The 18965-nt window shown below is 40.6% G+C and overlaps 1 long non-coding RNA gene across 1 annotated transcript in view; it reads right to left on the reverse strand.

The window, feature by feature from the left end:
• Positions 1-788: 788 nt before the first annotated feature.
• The window catches only part of LOC109026517 (uncharacterized), a 55225-nt gene continuing 37048 nt past the window's right edge, over positions 789-18965 (reverse strand). Inside the window, exons 3-5 of the long non-coding RNA XR_002005515.4 lie at positions 17502-17577; positions 6116-6242; positions 789-4724 (exon numbers count right to left, since the gene is read on the reverse strand). This is a non-coding gene — a long non-coding RNA (uncharacterized lncRNA). The remainder of the gene's footprint in view (positions 4725-6115; positions 6243-17501; positions 17578-18965) is intronic.

Raw genomic sequence — 18965 nt, forward strand, 5'->3', positions numbered from 1 at the left:
GCTACCATGTTATCCTGATCCTCTGACCCTTGGATTCTCTTCTCCAGTCTGTCTTTGTGAGTGGACAGATGTCAGCTGGTACTACCCAGCAAAGATAGACACATGCTTACAGTGAGTTCGGGCATTTTCAGATATTTTGAAATGTGAGGGCATCCAGATTCTGAATCCAATTTTTATGGTTAGCAATTGGTTTTAGTTTATAACAGCAAACAAGAATATAGTTTGGATGGGATGAAAGAAGGAAACAGAAGTGTTAGAAACAAAATGCTTGTTCCTTGGTGATGCAAAGAAATAGCACTGGAACAGAAATTTAATTTTCTCAGCAAGGCAATTTTTACTTCTATAGAAGGGTACGACTCACAAATAGAGTAATGGCGAGAGCACACCTGAACAAGGGAGGGGAAGGGGTTCTTATTCCTGACACAGGTCGCCCCTACTGCTGTGTCGTTCCCCTATTGGCTAGGGTTGGACCGCACAGTCTAAGCTAATTCCAACTGGCTATTTTAAAGAGAGCAGGGGTATGAGCCAGAGTGGCGGGGTCAGTAGTTTGGTAGGAAGGATGGTTAGAAACAGGTAATTAAAGGTGACTTAGGTCAGAGCAGGTGACCAGGGGTGACTCAGGCAGGTCAAAGCAGGTGACTGGGATGAGTCAGGACGGAGCAGGTGATCAGGGGAACAGGTGTGAACTACTGATTAAAACTGGTGAAAAAGGTTGTTTACTGAAACCATGAGGAAGTTAAACTTTATTTTTTATTTATTTATTTATTTATTTATTTATTTATTTATTTATTTATTGAGACGGAGTCTTGCTTTTTCGCCCAGGCCTGACTGCAGTGGCACTATCTCGGCTCACTGCAAGCTCCGCCCCCTGGGTTCACCCCATTCTCCTGCCTCAGCCTCCCGAGTAGCTGGGACTACAGGTGCCCACCGCCACGCCCGGCTAATTTTTTGTATTTTTAGTAGAGACAGGGTTTCACCGTGTTAGCCAGGATGGTCTCGATCTCCTGACCTCGTGATCCACCTACCTCGGCCTCCCAAAGTGCTGGGATTACAGGCGTGAGCCACCGCACCCGGCCTCAACTTTAAAATGGAGGACAAAAAACTGAACATACCGACATACTGATTCTTTGAAGAGAAATCCAGAACTCACTGTATCCAACAGAAGAACTTAAGGCCTGGTGAATGAAGTATCTGAACCTCCAGGTAGATTTTTAGTAAGCACTGAGCCTATGATGGGTACTGGTTTAAAGCCCTAAGGGTGGTCTTAGTTTAGTTGAAGAAAAGGAAAGAAGATGTCCTTGAATCATTATTCAGGGTCAAGGAATGAGAGGTGTTGGTGAAACAGGCAGAGAGGGGACGTGATATTAGATTAATGTCACATCATTGCATCCTATGGAAGGACCTGTAATGTTGTTAGGCAGTTGCTAAGGGCAAATTACAGGAAAAATATTAACTGGTTAATAGAATCATGTAGTGATAATAGAGAGCTGAAGGCACTTTCAGAGATGATCCGGCCCAGCTCTCTCTCTGCAGGCAAGGGAATGTCTAAATCATCCAGGACAGATATTGTTGACATCTCAAAAAGCTCATTAAGCATAAAGAGTCCTCCACATTTTGGGGTAGCCCATCTGATTATTATATCATCAGAAGGTTAAAAAAATCTCATCCTTACCCAATCTAAAACTCAGATTGGTTAGGTTTTTATTTTCTTTTACACAACCAACCACAAACTGGTGCTTATGATGATGGTGTCTTATAAATGAACAACAGAGAGCAGGGACCACTCGACCTTCTTACTGCATGCTTTCTTTGTCTCAGAGAACCAGTGAGGTTCATTCGCTCCACAAAAATTTATCAAGTACCAAGCTCTGTGATAGGAGCTAAGGATGAAGGAATGAATAAAATGGAATCCCTGCCCTCAATCCATTTTAGTCTAGTGGGATGGGAGCAGACAAGTAGAGAGGTAATATTTACCAGGTAATGTGTTAACTGTAATAACGTTTTTTATAAACATGAGAGTATTTATCAAATGCTGGGAATTGAGGACTAAGCTCTGATTTTTTTCTTATCTTAGCCAAATTCCTATCTAAAGGGGTCTGGAGAGTCATGCCCTACAAACCATAAATTCTCATCAGATGGGTTTTATTTAAGCCTATATATCGTGACTTACTTTCCAATCTGACTCTTGCATAACATTATGTGACAAACAAGAAAATACAAATATTTTATCCCAAAACATGTTTCTTTGCTGTATTTTGAAATGGCCCTGCAAAGCTGTCCTTTGTGGCAGAAAATTTGCATCTGTAAAGAAACTCTATTAACATAGCTAGATCTTTTTCTTCCAGGCCCTCCCAGTTCTGAAGAGGTTAACTGAGAGTCTAGCACCTTTTAAAGGTCTGAATAGGAAACGTTTGTCTTCTGTTGTCTCTAAGGGCAGCCACTATGAGACTTCAAAAGAACCTTGGTCTCCAGAATCTTAACCTGAACATGAAATTGACCTATAGCCTGGAAGCCTGCCCCACCCCCCGAGTTGTCCCGCTGTTCTGGACCAAGCCAATATATTTCTTAATGTATCTGATTGATGTCTCATGACTTCCTGACCACCTTGGGTACATGTTCTCAGGATCTCCTGATGGATGTGCCAGAGGCCATGGTGACTCATATTTGGCTCAGAATAAATCTTTTCAAATATTTTACAGCTTGACTCTTTTCAGCAACAATAATTGTGCTAAGTGCTTCAGGCATATTATCCCATTCATTCTCACAACTCCCTTGTCACTGTCAGGCCGTTGAGCCCAACCTAAGCCATCATATCCCCTGTGACCTGCATGTATGCATCCAGATGGCCTGAAGCAAGTGAAGAATCACAAAAGAAGTGAAAATGGCCAGTTCTTGCCTTAACTGATGACATTTCACCATTGTGATTTGTTCCTACCCCACCTTAACTGAGCGATTAACCTTGTGAAATTCCTTTTCCTGGCTCAGAACCTCCCCCACTGAGCACCTTGTGACCCCCGCCCCTGCCCGCAAGAGAACAACCCCGTTTGACTGTAATTTTCCACTACTCACCCAAATCCTATAAAAGTGCCCCACCCCTATCTCCCTTTGCTGACTCTCTTTTCGGACTCAGCCTGCCTGCACCTAGGTGAAATAAACAGCCTTGTTGCTCACACAAAGCCTGTTTGGTGGTCTCTTCACACAGACGTGCGTGACAGTCACAAACTTATGATTGCAAAAAAACCTGTTGAGTGCAACCTTTTCTTTCTGGTTGGAACTTATTGTTTTGTAGTTTTGGTTTTTTTGTTTGTTTGTTTGTTTTGGTCTGTTTATTTTTTATTTATATTGACTTTTTTGTTGCCTTTTTCAGTTTTATTTCTGTGGTTGAAACTTTATGGCACATTCTAAATTCTTCCTGGCAATGGCTTAGTGTGAATTTATGATCAGTCCTGCTAGTTTTGCTTGTTAGATGTAAAGGAAATTTTTGAGGCTTTAGAAATCCCTTTTCTCTCTCAAATTTATAGGCTTTCAAGACTGTTGTTTCTATGGGTTTCAAAATCCTGTGCCGGCAGTCAAAAACTTTCTTTCTCTTTGCATTTCTGCAGTAATTCTAATTCTCCCGGAGGCAGGTGGAATCCTCTGGAATGTCATATGCAAGCAAGTGAGGAAGAAAAAAGAAAGAGGACATGTTTTAACATATCATCTCTCTTTTACAAAATAAATGGACACACACAGATACTTACACAGTTATCGACTCGAGGAGTCACTGCACATTCTCATATAAAGATATTACATCTTAACTAGAGATAATTCTTAAACTTGCAAAATATAGATTACTTCTAATCACATCATGTCAGGCATCAATGTACTGGGTAAGGGTTTTTTTCCCCCTGTAATTTTTTCTACCTTGTTGAACACATTGAGCTAAAAAATCCAATATGAAGTTGTTCCTTTAGGTAAATTAGTTAATTTTCAATAAAATTACAGCTTTCGTAAAATATTAACAGGCACTTTTGTCTCTTCTGCATTTCTGCATTGGACTCCCCGCATATCTATACCACACATATGTATGATTATTGTTCTCTAAAGCTGTAATTATGCTGATAATAATGATCCCGAATGACCGTAAAGATTGTCTCTGATTACATTTAACAGCAAATACAAAGACACTGTTTTTCCTACTTGGGTATATTTAACAGCAAATGGTATGAACGATCCAGACAGCTGTAATGGCTGATTTGGAAAGTCTGTTTCCTGAATAGGGTAGAAATTCACCACTGGGGAAAGAAATGCTTCCCCGTTACTTTTATTGTGTTACTGACCCATCACATACGCTCAGGCTTCCAAGCTGAGAACGTGCCAAACTATTAACCAAAATATATGTCTGGCTCCCAAAGCTCACATTTTGTGTAAATGCAAATGTAATCCCGAGGTGTATTAGTTAGCAAGATGGCCGTCTGGTGGGACACTTGGTATCATGTGCCCTTCCCGCTCCATGGCTTGGAATGGAATTTGTGCTGGCCGTTAACGTTCTTGAATGCATTTCCCTCTGAGCTTGGATAGAGGGTAAGAGAGCCAAATGGAAACATCATCTTTCAGGTTCTTTGGAAATACATTTATTGATCTCTCTCAATCTTTGGTGGGATTTTCTTTCTTCCTGGATGAACAGGAACAACTCTGGGAGCCACTTGCAGTGACACGATGCAGCTGTGTGTATACCTGGATGCCTTAGAGAATGTGTCAGGGAGAGAACAGTTAGGCAGTACCTCTCTTCCTCCTGAAGTCCAGAATGTATGCATATATATACAGTTCTCTCTGCTTCTCTGTGCCCTTTTTGTCTTTCTCTGTTTATCATTCTCCCCTTCTCTCATCCTTTCCCTCCTCTCCTCCCCCAGCACCTGATAACCATGTTACAGGATGGAGTAGGATGGAGTGAAAATATGTTTGCTCTCCAGGCAGCATGAGAAACAGCAGATGTACTACAGGGTGTGGGAGGAGAGTTTCAGTGCACAGTGCATTGTACAAAGAATGCATAGGGGAGGTTAATTGTTATTATCTTTACTATTTATTAAAATGTAACAGTGCAGACTGTATCATCATTGATCTGGTGACTTAATATTTCAATTGGACAAGCAGGCAGTTTTAGACCTAAAATATTAAGCACCTAAAAACACATTTAAAAACATTATTCACAGTCCCAAAGAAAAGCAATAACAAAAAATGTTTCATTTTCCCCCTGATTGTTCCTGGATTTGTTCTCTTTTCTTTGGTGGAAAATGATGGTGCTACCTACAATTAGATCTGCCTGACTCTGAGTGGTGTGGCAAAACTCTGTTAGCTATTTATTTGGATTCTTGAGGCCCTAGGAGCCTGCGGTCCTGTTGGTGTGAATTGTATTAGGAAGAGAGGAGAGATAAAAGATGTAAATGGAGATCTGTCTACCCATCTATCTATCCGTTTATCTATCATCTATCTATCTATCTATCTATCTATCTATCTATCTATCTATCTATCTATCATCTATCTATCTATCATCTATCTGCAAGGAGAAAGAGAGACTGAATCTCTCTTTCTGGGTGATAGAAAGGTAGAAAAGGGATTGAAATCATTGTTAAAAGGAATGAGAAGGTACAGCTCTACCAGTCTATAGCATAATTCCATTTTGGCCAGGTAATCACCATGCTGACACCAGGCTACAATTTTTCTCCTGAAGCACAAAAGGAAATGAAGGCTTGACTAGCACTGCAAGGCTGTGAGTTAGGAAATGGGAAACAAGATGCTCCTGCTGCTGTTGGAGTCTTGAGTTGTTCCTGAAATGTGACCGTGGCATCCCCTGAGAACAAGGGATGATGCAGAATTGCACAATCTAGGTGCCTGTATTTCAGCTGGCAAAGCTCCCACCTCTGCCTCAGACTCCTTGTCCTGCCACGCAGGCTCCAGACAGTGACACTAAAACATTGCTCTGTATGGTAATTTGTCTGAAAAATAGCTTTAGAACTGTACCAGCTTTACGGCTCAACAATTGGAGCATTTAGGTGAAATTTGGAACCCAGCCATTAAGAGAACTGCTAGGGAAAAACATGACAGTAAAATCAAATTTCAAATCAGCATCACTTACCATATGGGAAACTGCAAATTCAGCAAAAGGGAAGGCAATGCTGAAATTCACCTTCAAAGCTAAATATTGTTCCTTAGACCAATTTCAACCTCAAATTCGTTTGAATTTCCTTTATGTCTGGTTACATCTGAAGTGAAGTAATTAGCAATAGGCTTGTTAGATTTTTCTTTCCTTATGGATTTTTTTTTTTTTTTTCAGAGAGACAATGATCATTTATGAGGTCATATTTGTCACAGGAATGGCAAAAACTAAAGTGATTCCCAACATTTTTTAGCATGAGCCACCTTTTTTGTTTTCCTAGCAAGTTTAACTTTATTGAGTTTAACTTCATGAAGTTAGCATACTAATTAATTTTAATTACTAAAGTTAACCCAATGTAAATACATGTTTATTTAATATGCCATTAATTTAAACACAGCTTTTATGAGACAAAATTTTATATATCACACGTGCAATTACTATGAAGAATGGCTTTAGAGTGAGTTCCAGTTACTCCTGACTAAAGCCACAGCCAGGTGTTGCCTAGAAAATCATATTTGCCTTGGCCCTGTTTCCTCTATTCTTTTTATCCAGCCGATACCAGGACATTTGCTGATCTTCCATATTATTCCTCATCACATCATATCTGGAGTGGCCCTTTCTTAACAGCAAAACTTTGAGACAACCCCGCATGTAATGGTTACTGGAATTACTTGTTGACCGAGGAAATATATATATGTATAAAACTACTGTGAAGTCAGGAATGCTTTTCTTCTTTTTTTGTTTTTTGTTTTGTTTGTTTGTTTTTTGAGACGGAGTCTCGCTCTGTCGCCAGGCTGGAGTGCAGTGGCGCGATCTCGGCTCACTGCAACCTCCATGTCTCAGGTTCAAGCAATTCTCCTGCCTCAGCCTCCCGAGTAACTACAGACGCCGGCCACCATGCCCGGCTAATTTTGTATTTTTAGTAGAGACGGGGTTTCACCGTGTTAGTCAGGATGGTCCCGATCTCCTGAACTCGTGATCCACCCGCCTCTGGCCTCCCAAAATGCTGGGATTACAGGCGTGAGCCACCACGCCTGGCCCTTGTGTGTTTGTTTGAGATGGAGTTTCACTGTTTTGCCCAGGTGGGAGTGAAGTGGTGCGATCACGGCTCACTGCAACCTCCACACCTCCCCGCACCGCACCCTCCCCACTGCCCCCGCCCTTCAAGCGATTCTCCCGCCTCAGCCTCATCCTCAGCCTCAGCCTCAGCCTCGCCAGTAGCTGGGATTACAGGCCCCCACCACCAAGCCCGGCTAATTTTTGTATTTTTAGTAGAGAAAAGTCCCGTAGGCTTTTTCCTCTTTAGAGACAGGGTTTTGCCATTTTGGCCAGGCTGGTCTCGAACTCCTGACCTCAGATGATCCACCCGCCTCGGCATCCCAAAGTGCTGGGATTACAGGTATGAGCCACTGCATACGTCCTAGGAATGCTTTACTTGATCACAACAATGATACATATTTGAAAGTAGTGGGAAATATATGGGTGAGATATATCACTCGGCCTAGTGATAATGATTGAGGAGCATGTAGATTCACAGAACACTTTATAGTAATGCCAGGCCCCAGAAGGTAACCACTCCTGCAGGAGTTTGAGGAAGAAGAGCAGTTTTCGCTGGATGTCTAGGGAAGATTCCACTGGCGAACCTGCATTTGAACTTGGTGTTGCCAGCTCTCTCTGTTCCTAAACTTTGCAGTATAAAAATGTAGCCGAAGGGCCGGGCGCAGTGGCTCACGCCTGTAATCCCAGCACTTTGGGAGGCCGTGGCCGGTGGATCGCCAGAGGTCAGGAGATCGAGACCATCCTGGCTAATACGGTGAAACCCCGTCTCTACTAAAAATACAAAATGTTAGCCGGGCGTTGTGGCGGGTACCTGTAGTCCCAGCTACTCGGGAGGCTGAGGCAGGAGAATGGCGTGAACCCGGGAGGCGGAGCTCGCAGTGAGCTGAGATGGTGCCACTGCACTCCAGCCTGGGCGACAGAGCAAGACTCCGTCTCAAAAGCAAAACAAAAACAAAAACAAAAAATTGGCCGGGCGTGATGGTGGGTATCTTTAATCCCAGCTACTCGCGAGGCTGAGGCAGGAGAATCATTTGAATCCAGGAGGCAGAAAACAAAACGAAACAAAACAAAAAATCAAAAAAGAATGTCTCTGAAGGCTTCACACTGTCAGATTGCCAGGCAGTGAGTGGGAGCTGGTGCTGCTCTCAGTATAGCTGCTATTGGGAAAAGGATGGTTGTTCTACTGATTAAATGTGACTCTAGTTGGTATTTGAATTTGAGGGACATAGGAACGTCTCCCTCAGGAATTCTTCCTCAATGGCATTTCCTCCCCACCAGCCTCCCCACATAGGCTTTCTCCTCTTTAAGGCAGACCTCATCCCCCTATTGTATTATGAGCTCTCTAGAGGACAGAGCAGGATCTTTCTGCACAGAAGAAAGTCTTATGGAAGTTGGGAGTGGTTTGAAGAAACCACAGCCATTTCCCACCCACCCCATTCCTTTCAATGGCAAAAACAATAATTACTTTTGTACCAATCTAATATTTATATTTAGCCTAATAGAAAGATCAAGTTAGATATATATAGAAAATGTGTTGCTCAGAATAAGATGGAGCTCTTTGAGTCTAGATAACCATGGATTGCCTTGGGGTCACTGAGGGGCTTCCGGCATCCAAGCCTGCTCCATGTGATATTGTTGGTTGGTACATGCTTGACTGAACTGAACTGTTTCAATTTCTTGCCTTGGAAATGGAAATTTGGACCTGAAGGCAGAGAGTCTGGGAGTTTTCAGAGCTGAGTCACATTGACGGCAGTTTTCTAAAGAAGAGGATCATGTACTTTAATTCATCCTTCAGTTCCATGGGCTACTCCAGTATCTTTCCAATGACATCTCACTCCTTTTTTCCTTAAGTTAGCCAGATGTGGGTTCTGTTATTTGGTCCCCCAAAAACCTTAATTATTATGTAAGTCTTTAGGACAGGGGAGTGGACTATCCTCCTTTGGACTGTAAATCAAATCCACTGAGGATTTTAAGGATTCTTAAAAATCAGAGTTGCAGCCCACATATGCCTTAGGAGGTTGTGGGATTTGGACTATCCCAGTGAGAATCTGAATAAATAGTTACACGGTCTAAGACCAACCTTGTGTTTTCTTAGAGGTGGGTGGGGAATGGCTATGCTTTCTTCCAACCACTCCCAACTTCCATAAGACCTTCTTCTGTGCAGAAAGTTCCCACTGTGTCCTTGTGGAGAGCTTATTTAATGACTTGGCATCATGAAACTTGACCAGGCTTATCTGGCTTAATGCCACTTTTATAGAGAGACAGTACTTCTTGTTTCCTCCCTTAACCATCGGGGCTGGTTTTAGGAGGAATGAGTAAACAAAATAAATAAGTGCTCTATTTAAAGCACTAATTTTATGTTGGTAAATGTAAGAAATTTTAAAAAGTTGTTTTAAGTGTATAGTTCCCAGGCATGCTGGCTCATGCCCGTAATCCTAGCACTTTGGGAGGCCGCGGTGAGAGGATTGCTTGAGCTCAGGAGTTCGAGACCATCCTGGACAACATAGCAAAACCCCGTCTATATAAAAAATACAAAAATTAGCCAGATGTGGTGGTGCATGCCTGTGGTCCGAGCTACTCAAGAGGCTGAGGTAGGAGGATCGCTTGAGCCTGGTAGGTGGAGGTTGCAGTGAGCTGAGATCACGCCACTGCACTCTAACCTAGGTGACAGAGTGAGACCCTGTCTCAAAAAAAAGTGTACAGTTGCAAGTATATTTTAAAGATACCTATATAGTAACAATTTTTAAAAAGTATTTATGTAAGAAAACTTGAAATAGATGACAGTGCTAATAGCCATTATGAAGAACTGGTGGTGTTATAGATGCGCTCTTCCCCACCATTTCCTGTTTTTCACACTTTCATAATGTGGTGTCATTATGCCTATAAGAATTTTTGAAAGCATAGGACTCAGGGAGAAAAAATAAATACAACTAGTCTACTTTATGATTAAAAATCAAAGAGAGACAGAGAGAAGAAGAAGCAGGGGTAGGAGTGGGATAAGGAGAGACAGAGAGAAAAGGAGAAAAATGGAATTAGATATTCTCAAGTATTGCCAGATTGTCACAGAAAAAAAAATCCTGGTATAACTGTCTTGAAAAATTTTAAACTTTGACATTTTTGTCTTGAAGTAGTAGAGGATTTTTGTGCTTATTTTCAGTTTATGAATGAGTGGTGTTTGTGTCAGCATCTTAAACAATGGAATAAAAACGAATGTATTTGTTTTTTGTTCAGTGTAACTGTTTGAAATGCCGGATACCTTCAGGGATGAAGCGGCTGCTTCTCAGAGAACTGCTCCAGGTTTTAGGTTGCAGGGTTATTTGGCAGAGGTGCCCACTTTCTCTGTTTGTCTAAGACAGAATTAGGTCACACAAACAACAAAGATATATAAGAGAAACTCCCGTCTAGTTTCAAAAGGAAGTGAGAAAAAAATTGGTGTAAATAAGAATTCTCTTTTTAAGCACATTAAAGTCTCCCTTTTTCAATCTTTTTTTTTTTTTTTTTTTTTTGGCAGGGTCTTGCTCTGTCACCCAGGCTAGAGTATTGTAGCACAATCTTGGCTCACTGCAACCTCTGCCTCCCAGGTTCAAGCAATTCTCCTGCCTCAGCCTCCTGAGTAGCTGAGATTACAGGCATGCACCACCACACCTGGCTAATTTTTGTATTTTTAGTAGAGACAGGGTTTCACCATATTCCCCAGGCTGGTCTCAAACTCCTGACCACAGGTGATCCACCCACCTCGGTCCCCCAAAGTGCTGGGATTACAGGCATGAGCCACCGTGCCCAGCTCTGTTTTAGACTTTTAATGTAAATATATTGTCTTGGGAAATGTTTTAATTAGAAATTTTAAAAATATTCAACACATATAATGTACCACGGTTGTTATATATTTTGTTGACTAAACCAATATCTTCCTTGACATGGTGTGCACAGGTATTCACATATCAATTGCAAAAGGGCTTCATTCAAAGCATACAAGAAACAATTAACCAGGTTAATTAAATAGGAGTTGGAAATGGATTGGCTTTTACAAACTATCTCGACCAGCGCCTTCCAGTACAACTTTTTGAGATGATGGAAATGCTCTATCTCTGTATTGCCAATGCAGTAGCCACTAGCTTCATGTAAGTAATTGAAATGTAGCTGGTGTGACTGAGGAATTAAATGTTTAATTTAACTTAATTTCCATTAAGTAGCCACACATGGCCAGTGCTGTGTTGACAGCACAGATCTAGACCATCATGTTTATTTGGCAGATAAGGAAATCAAGAGAGAGGCTGAGAAGCCCAAGACAGCAGTCCAATATAGCATTAATAGTTTCAACCAATTTTCATGAAGGAGAGACTAGGGAAAAGAAGGAAGACAAATAAATTAGGTACGTTAGTGTTCTTTTTTTTTTTTTTTTTGAGACAGAGTTTTGCTCTTGTTGCTCAGACTGAAGTGCAATGGCGTGTTCTTGGCTCACCGCAACCCCCGTCTCCTGGGTTCAAGTGATTCTCCTGCCTCAGCCTCCAGAGTAGCTGGGATTACAGGTACGCACCACCATGCCTGGCTAATTTTTGTATTTTTAGTACAGACAGGGTTTCTCCATGTTGGTCAGGCTGGTCTCGAACTCCTGACCTCAGGTGATCCACCTGCCTCAGCCTCCCAAAGTGCTAGGATTACAGGCATGAGCCACCGCACCTGGCCGATGGGTACGTTAGTGTTCTGAGACTGTTCCCTTATGCAACTTTTATTTTAAATCGCTTGAGATGCCTAGAAGCCACCCACCTGGTAGGGGTGATGTGTAAGATGTGTAAGATTACCCAAGTTGATTTCACCCCTCAAATCCACTCTGATTCTTACACTGATACATTTAGAAAGCACTTCATAGTTTTCAAATCTTGTTCATCTATACAGTTTTCTCACATTTGCTCTTTTCAACATCCATGTCAGGTTGGAAGAGAAAATATCATCCCTCCCCTATGTCTGAGTTTCCAACAGGCCAAATGAGTAGCACAGGTTCATGTGACTAGCAAGTGCAGCTGCTGGGGAAGGTTTTGACGCTTAGTTCAGCCTCTTTCTGTTACACCCAGCTGCCCTTTATCTAAGTCCCTGAGAAGTGTTAAGACTTGGAAACCTACGTTAGTATTAGGGGCAAATTAGGAAAGCCCCACAGAGCAAAAGCATCTTCCACAAAACATCCTCTGGCAGAAGTCTAGTGGGAGTATAAACTCCAGAATCAAGGAGATATGGGATTGGTAACAGTCTGTCAAACATACTACAAGTATAATTTGGGCAAGTTACTTAGCCTCTTTTAAATATCATTTTCCTTGTTGGTAAAATGAGGATAATAATGGTACCTAAAAGACTTCTTGTGCAGATTAAATTAAATAATTCAAGTAAAGTGCTTTGTGCAGTAGTTGTTAGCTATAATTATGAATATTAATATAGAAAGAATTAAGTTATGTTTTGATTGCTTCCTGGGCCTATTTCTAGATTCAGAATCAGGAAACAGCAACTTTGGTCTTGGCATGCTTTAGAATGCTGCTGAGTCTTTTAGCCTTGTCACCAAATTCTTTCCTTCCTCTACAATTCCCTATTCTCTTTCTCCCACTACCATACCATCAAGAAAATGGAATTGAGTTTCCACCCCGGAAATCTCTCCTTCGTTGCTGTAAATGTTGTGGGGCTCTAGGGAAAGAGTGAGGCACGTGGGCTTTTAGAACCATTGATAGGCCTCCTGATGTCCATAGCATCGTGGGAACAACAGTATAAAGCTGCATGCCCAGTTCAAAGGAGTGTATTTTGAAAGTTTTCTAAAATTAAACCTTTTCTCTCCATGAAAAGATTTTTTTTTTCTCACAATCCTCCTATCCTTATCACTATAAAAATTGAGCCACTTTCTGGCAATGTCATGCTCAGGGTCAGGTTCCAGCCTCAGCTGAGGGCTGAGGGGAGTGGGTGGACATGGGGCAGGGAGCTGGAAGAACACTCGAGAGACAGCAGGTAGATGAGACATGGCTTTATTCAGCAGCAGTTTTCATTAACAGCTTTCTCACACTAGCTATCTCACACTGTCTGCCCTGTCTCAGTTGCTTAGTTCAGCAGCTCCCACACACACAGCTGCACCGCCGGCCCTCCGTTGCCTTCAGGGTCAGCAGCTTAACTCTCTCTCTCTGGGCACAAGTGAGCTGAGCTGTGTCCTGGCTCCCTCCCGTCTATCTACAAAGACAGACCCCTCTGGCTCTCTCTCTCTCTCTCTCTCTGGGTGCCAGTGCACCTGTACAGTGTGAGCAGGACAATTATACCTTTTGCAAACAATACTGGCTTAGAGCAAGGGATGGCCTTCCCATGTTATGGCTACATGGCTGTGATAACAAGTGGAGTTATATGCATGCACTCTAAACTCGCAAGTCACGCAGAATGCAAACATCCTACCTTGGCCTATCCTTGAACAAACCACAGCCATGTTCCTTACAGGCTATTATTAAAAAGTCAAAAAATAACAGATGCTGGTGAGGTTGCAGAGAAAAAGGAACACTTACACACTATTGGTGGGAATGTAAATTAGTTCAGTCATTGTGGAAGACAGTGTGGCGATTCCTCAGAGACCTAAAAACAGAAATACCATTCCACACAGCAATCCCATTAACTGGAATATACCCAAAGGAATATAAATCATTCTATCATAAAGACATGTGCACATGTATCTTCATTGCAGCACTGTTCACAAGAAAAGAGACATATATTCAACCTAAATGCCCATCAATAGTAGATTGGATAAAGAAAATGTGGTACATATACATCATGGAATACTATGCAGCTATGAAAAAGAACAAGATCATGTCCTTTGCAGGAACATGGATGGAGCTGGAGGCCTTTATCCTTAGCAAACTAAAGCAGGAACAGAAAACCAAATACTGCATGTTCTCACTTATAAGTGGGAGCTAAATGATGAGAACACATGGACACATAGAGGGGAACAATAGACATTGGGGCCTATTGGAGGGTGGAGGGTGGGAGGAGGGAGAGGATCATGAAAAATAACTAACGGGCACTAGGCTCAATAACTGAGTGACAAAATAGTCTGCACAACAAATCCCCCTGGCACAAACGTATTTCTGAACTTAAAAATAAATTTTTTTTTAAATTGAGCCATTTTCAAAATGGATAGGAGAAATGAGCCTGAACATAAAGCCTGTCTCTAATTCAGAAGTTGTATCCAATAAGCTTCTCTTCTCCTTCTCTAGCCGTCCTGTGACCTACAGCTCTTCCATAAGCTTTGGAATGTTCATGATGGATCCAAGAAATCTTGGTATCAAGGGTATCATTTGGATCCATATGTTTTCTCTCTAATGGTCAAGCCCTAGTATGAGAGAAAAACACCAAAATTACAGAAATCCTACACACAAAATAGAAGAAAATTGAAGACATTATTCTAAGTTAAAATAGAATGCAAATGATAACCTGTTACCCTGTCTGGTGAGACAAAATACACAACACTGGAAAACTGTAAAAGTACCATCTAGGGAAATAAATCTCTCCTCTGTAATTTGGGTGAGCATAGCTCATCCTAAATCCATTAATTACCATCCTTTTAAAAGCACTCCAAATCAACATGTTCTCCCCTTGGAGATTATTCAGATGAGCAGAACGGTTGTAAAATACTTCTTTGGCTAATATGGATGATGACCAGAGAAGGTTGTAGTATCATTAAGGCCCCAATCGCAACAGAACATAACAAATATTTCATAATTACTGTGATGAGTGAAATGCCATCTTCTCCATTCTGATCAGAGATTGTATTTTTGTTCTTGTTAAAAATTTGTATCACAGCAGGAGTGTGAATAGATAACCTATAAAGTGATTTATTTTAAAATAAAAAATAAAACATTTTTTAAAATAAAAAATTTTTAAATAAAATTTAAATTTATTTATTTATTTATTTATTTTTAAATCATTTATTAATTTTTAATATAGTAAATATAATTATTTTTATTATAATTATATTTATTCTATTATAAATAATAATTATATTAAATATATAATATATAATATATTATATTTTATATATTATATTATATATAATATAATATATAATTAATATATAATATATAAGTATATGTATAATATATAAATATATAACAATATATTATAATTAATATATAATATATAATTATATATAATATATAAATATATAAAAACATATAATAATTATATTAAAAATATAATAATTTATTAAATTATTTATTAAATAATTTAATAAATTATTTAAATAAATTTAATTTATTTAAATAAAATAAAATTAAAAATAAAATTAAAAAATTTATTTTTTAAAATAAAAAATATTATGGTTAAAGCCTGGCATTGACATAACTAGGACCACAGTTTTCATCTCCACACAGGCCAATTAAATAAAAAGTCTACTTCACATTTACAGGCTGGGCCCCCAACTGGGACCAGGCTTTTAAGCATTGTGCATCACAGGACATAAAACGCTGGGGCTACAGAATGTTTATGGTTCATACTGCCTGTCACAATTACTGGAAAAAGCAACACGAAGACCTTGGACTTATATTTGAAGGACAGTCCATTATTAATATGGTGAGAAAGCTCTAGATCTAGGTTTAAGCTTTTGCGGCTCACCAACTATGTGACCTTGAGCCTGTGAACTATGGTTTTGCCATGAGGAAGATAGACATAATAATAGCTTTTCTTCCGTTATCACAAGGTAATTGTGGGAAATACACAAAAGAATGAATGAGAAATCTTGTTGTAATGGTAAAGTGCTTAGACAAGTAGAAGATACTATTAACATTTATAGCTTAAATGCTGAGATTTAAAAAAATAGTTACTGTTGTGTGTTTGTTGTGTCTTTCCCCTGGGGTAGCTTTAAGAAATGCGGCCTGCATTCCTGTTAGGATGGCATTTAGATCTCCACTTCATCAAAGTCAGGAAGAAACTTTCATCAGTTCTTCTTCCTTACTGAAATAGAAATCCCCTATGTCTCCAGTGGCACGTTATCATCACAAAATACTGTTATGATAAATGGCCATGAAGCAAAGTTGATAGCCACTTCAAAATTATCCTTCCACATAAATTACATTAAAAACAACACTGTGTAACTCCTGTAAGAAAGGCTACCTTCAAGAGAAGTTATTTTTAGTTGAGATGGTGGAAAGGAAAAAGACGGCACATGCCAGTGCCTCCTGATGAGCTGTAAAACACCCACAAAAAACAGGGGTGAGGCCAGGCATGGTGGCTCATGCCTGTAATCCCAGCACTTGGGGAGGCCAAGATGGGTGGATCACCTGAGGTAAAAAGTTCGAGACCAACCTGGCCAACATGGTGAAACCCTGTCTCTACTAAAAATACAAAAATTAGGTGTGGTAGTGCATGCCTGTAATCTCAGCTACTCTGGAGGCTGAGGCAGGAGAATCGCTTGAACCTGGGAGGTGGAGGTTGCAGTGAGCCGAGATTGTGCCACTGCACTCCAGCCTGGGCGACAGAGTGAGACTCCATCTCAAAAAAACCAAAACCAAAACAAAACCAGGGGCGAGCATATTGCTTTGACTTCTGTTTTATACCCATCCTGAGTTGTAAATATTAAAATCACAAACGCAGAAATGCTCTTAATTTTCTTTTATCTCCTTCCATTAAATTAAGCTTTAGTTTGAAAGTCACACAAGATCTCACATATTGCCTCTAAAAAATTAAGTGGCGTGCAGAGAGAAGCACTTCAGTTAGAGTGACCTGGGGGAGGGAGGCTTGGGGTGGGGGGCGGCTTCTTGGATCTATACCTTAAATATTGGCACTTTTGAAATCCTCAACAATTTAAATACTGAGGGGAAAATGCCGTATGTAGTGAGAAATAAAGGATATAAAACACTTGGACCAGTGATTGATAACAGAGAAAGGAGAGAACTCTCAGTCAACTGGGACAATTAGTTCAAAACCAGGCTGGGTTGGTGCTAAGCCACAAAGACTAGTCTTGCAAAGCCTTTAAATCTTTGCAGGGCTTCTGGGTACCGAGTTGGAGGATCAGCCTCCAGGCCATAAGAAGTTCCACTCTGGGGAGGAGAATCAGATAAGTGAGGTCAAGTAGAGAGACAGCTTTCTACTCCTCTAAGGATTCATGCCAAATATATTCTCCTCGGGCCTTTAAACAGAAAAATCTCTAGTTTCTTCAGATAAAATGCACAGTCACTGCATAAGTTGCTGGTATAAGGAAAAGAACAGGAGTAGTCTTTTTGCTGAGGGAGGCTGTCCTCCTTTGGGGAAAACTTCAATTTTGATTCATTTCTCATGAGAGGGAGAGAACACTTACCTATTTTTTTTTCTAGATTCTGTGCTCATTAGCTCTCTTATAGCTTTCACTCAAACATGGACTTAGCCCCTAGAACCTGAGGAAACATAAATAAAGAGAATCTCAATATATTTTATTTATTTATTTTGTTTTTTGTTTTTACTTTTTGAGAAGGGGTCTTGCTCTGTTGCCCAGGCTGGAGTGCAGTGGCACAGTCTTGGCTCACTGTAACCTCCCCCTCCCAGGCTCAAGTGAACCTCCCACCTCAGCCTCCTGAGTAGCTGGGACTACATACAGGCACATGCCACCACACTTGGCTAATTTTTTTGTATTTTTGGTAGAGACAGGGTTTCGCCATGTTGATCAGGCTGGTCTCAAACTCCTGAGGTCAAGCCATCCTCCTGCCTCGGCCTCTCAAATGTAAGCCACAGCACCAGGCCTGAGAATCTCAACATATTTTAAATAAGGTTCTTTTACTTGGGGTGGGTATTAAAAATATTAATAGAGAAGCATGTATGTATATAAAAATATATATGCATATGTAGGAAAATACATATATGGGATGCATGCAAATGTCTGCTAACACCAAATGCCCTTCAAATGCCAGGAAACTATCACATGAATGAAAGAAAAGAGGTGGGAACAAGTGTTGGTTTGGGCTAGATTTTGCCTTAGAAAGTCAAGAAGAGACTGAATCAGATTCTGCACAAACCATGCCTATTTAAGATGCTCAAATATTTAGAATCCAAAATAATTCAGACTGGGCCTACAGAAACAAATTAGTGGAATTGAAGGTGATTTATTGAAACATTCTTCTTCTCTCTATGAAAGGCAAATAAATCTCAGGACCCTCAAATCACTCAGCCAAGGGAAAAGTGAAGCTGGGGTCTGTGTCATGCAAACCCGCCTCCCATCTTATTCCTAAGTAAGATAGCTACAAAGATAAAAAAGCTACATACCTCCCTCACAATTGGCCCACAAGGAAATTCCTTGTGAGCTTCAAGCTCTTTATCCTAAAACCATTCTGTTGAATTTCACCCTGGCAATGTAAACTGATAACTTATCTTCACCTCCCCGGACAGAAAGTCATCCCTCTGAGGTTCACCTGAGACATATGCATATCTGATGGCTTCCTCTGTCCTGTTGTTTAAGTAAAAATGCAGATTCACTGAGCCAGACTAAATTGTGTTTTCAGTGAAAGGCTGATCAAGGACTCAAAAGAATGCAACTTTTTGTCTCTTTTGTCTAGCCTGTGTGGCCTGGAAACCACTACCCCACTCTTCAAATTGTCGCTCCTTTCTGGACTGAACCAAAGCAATGTACATCTTACACATACACATATTGATTGATGTCTCATGTCTCCCTGTCTCCCTAGAATATACAGAAGCATGCTGCACCCCAACCACCATGGGCACATGTTGCCAGGACCACCTGAGGCTGTGTCATGGGTATGCCCTTCACCTTTCTAAACAAACTTTCTAAACT

This window comes from Gorilla gorilla, chromosome 3, assembly GCF_029281585.2.
Source record: "Gorilla gorilla gorilla isolate KB3781 chromosome 3, NHGRI_mGorGor1-v2.1_pri, whole genome shotgun sequence".
NCBI lineage: Eukaryota > Metazoa > Chordata > Mammalia > Primates > Hominidae > Gorilla > Gorilla gorilla.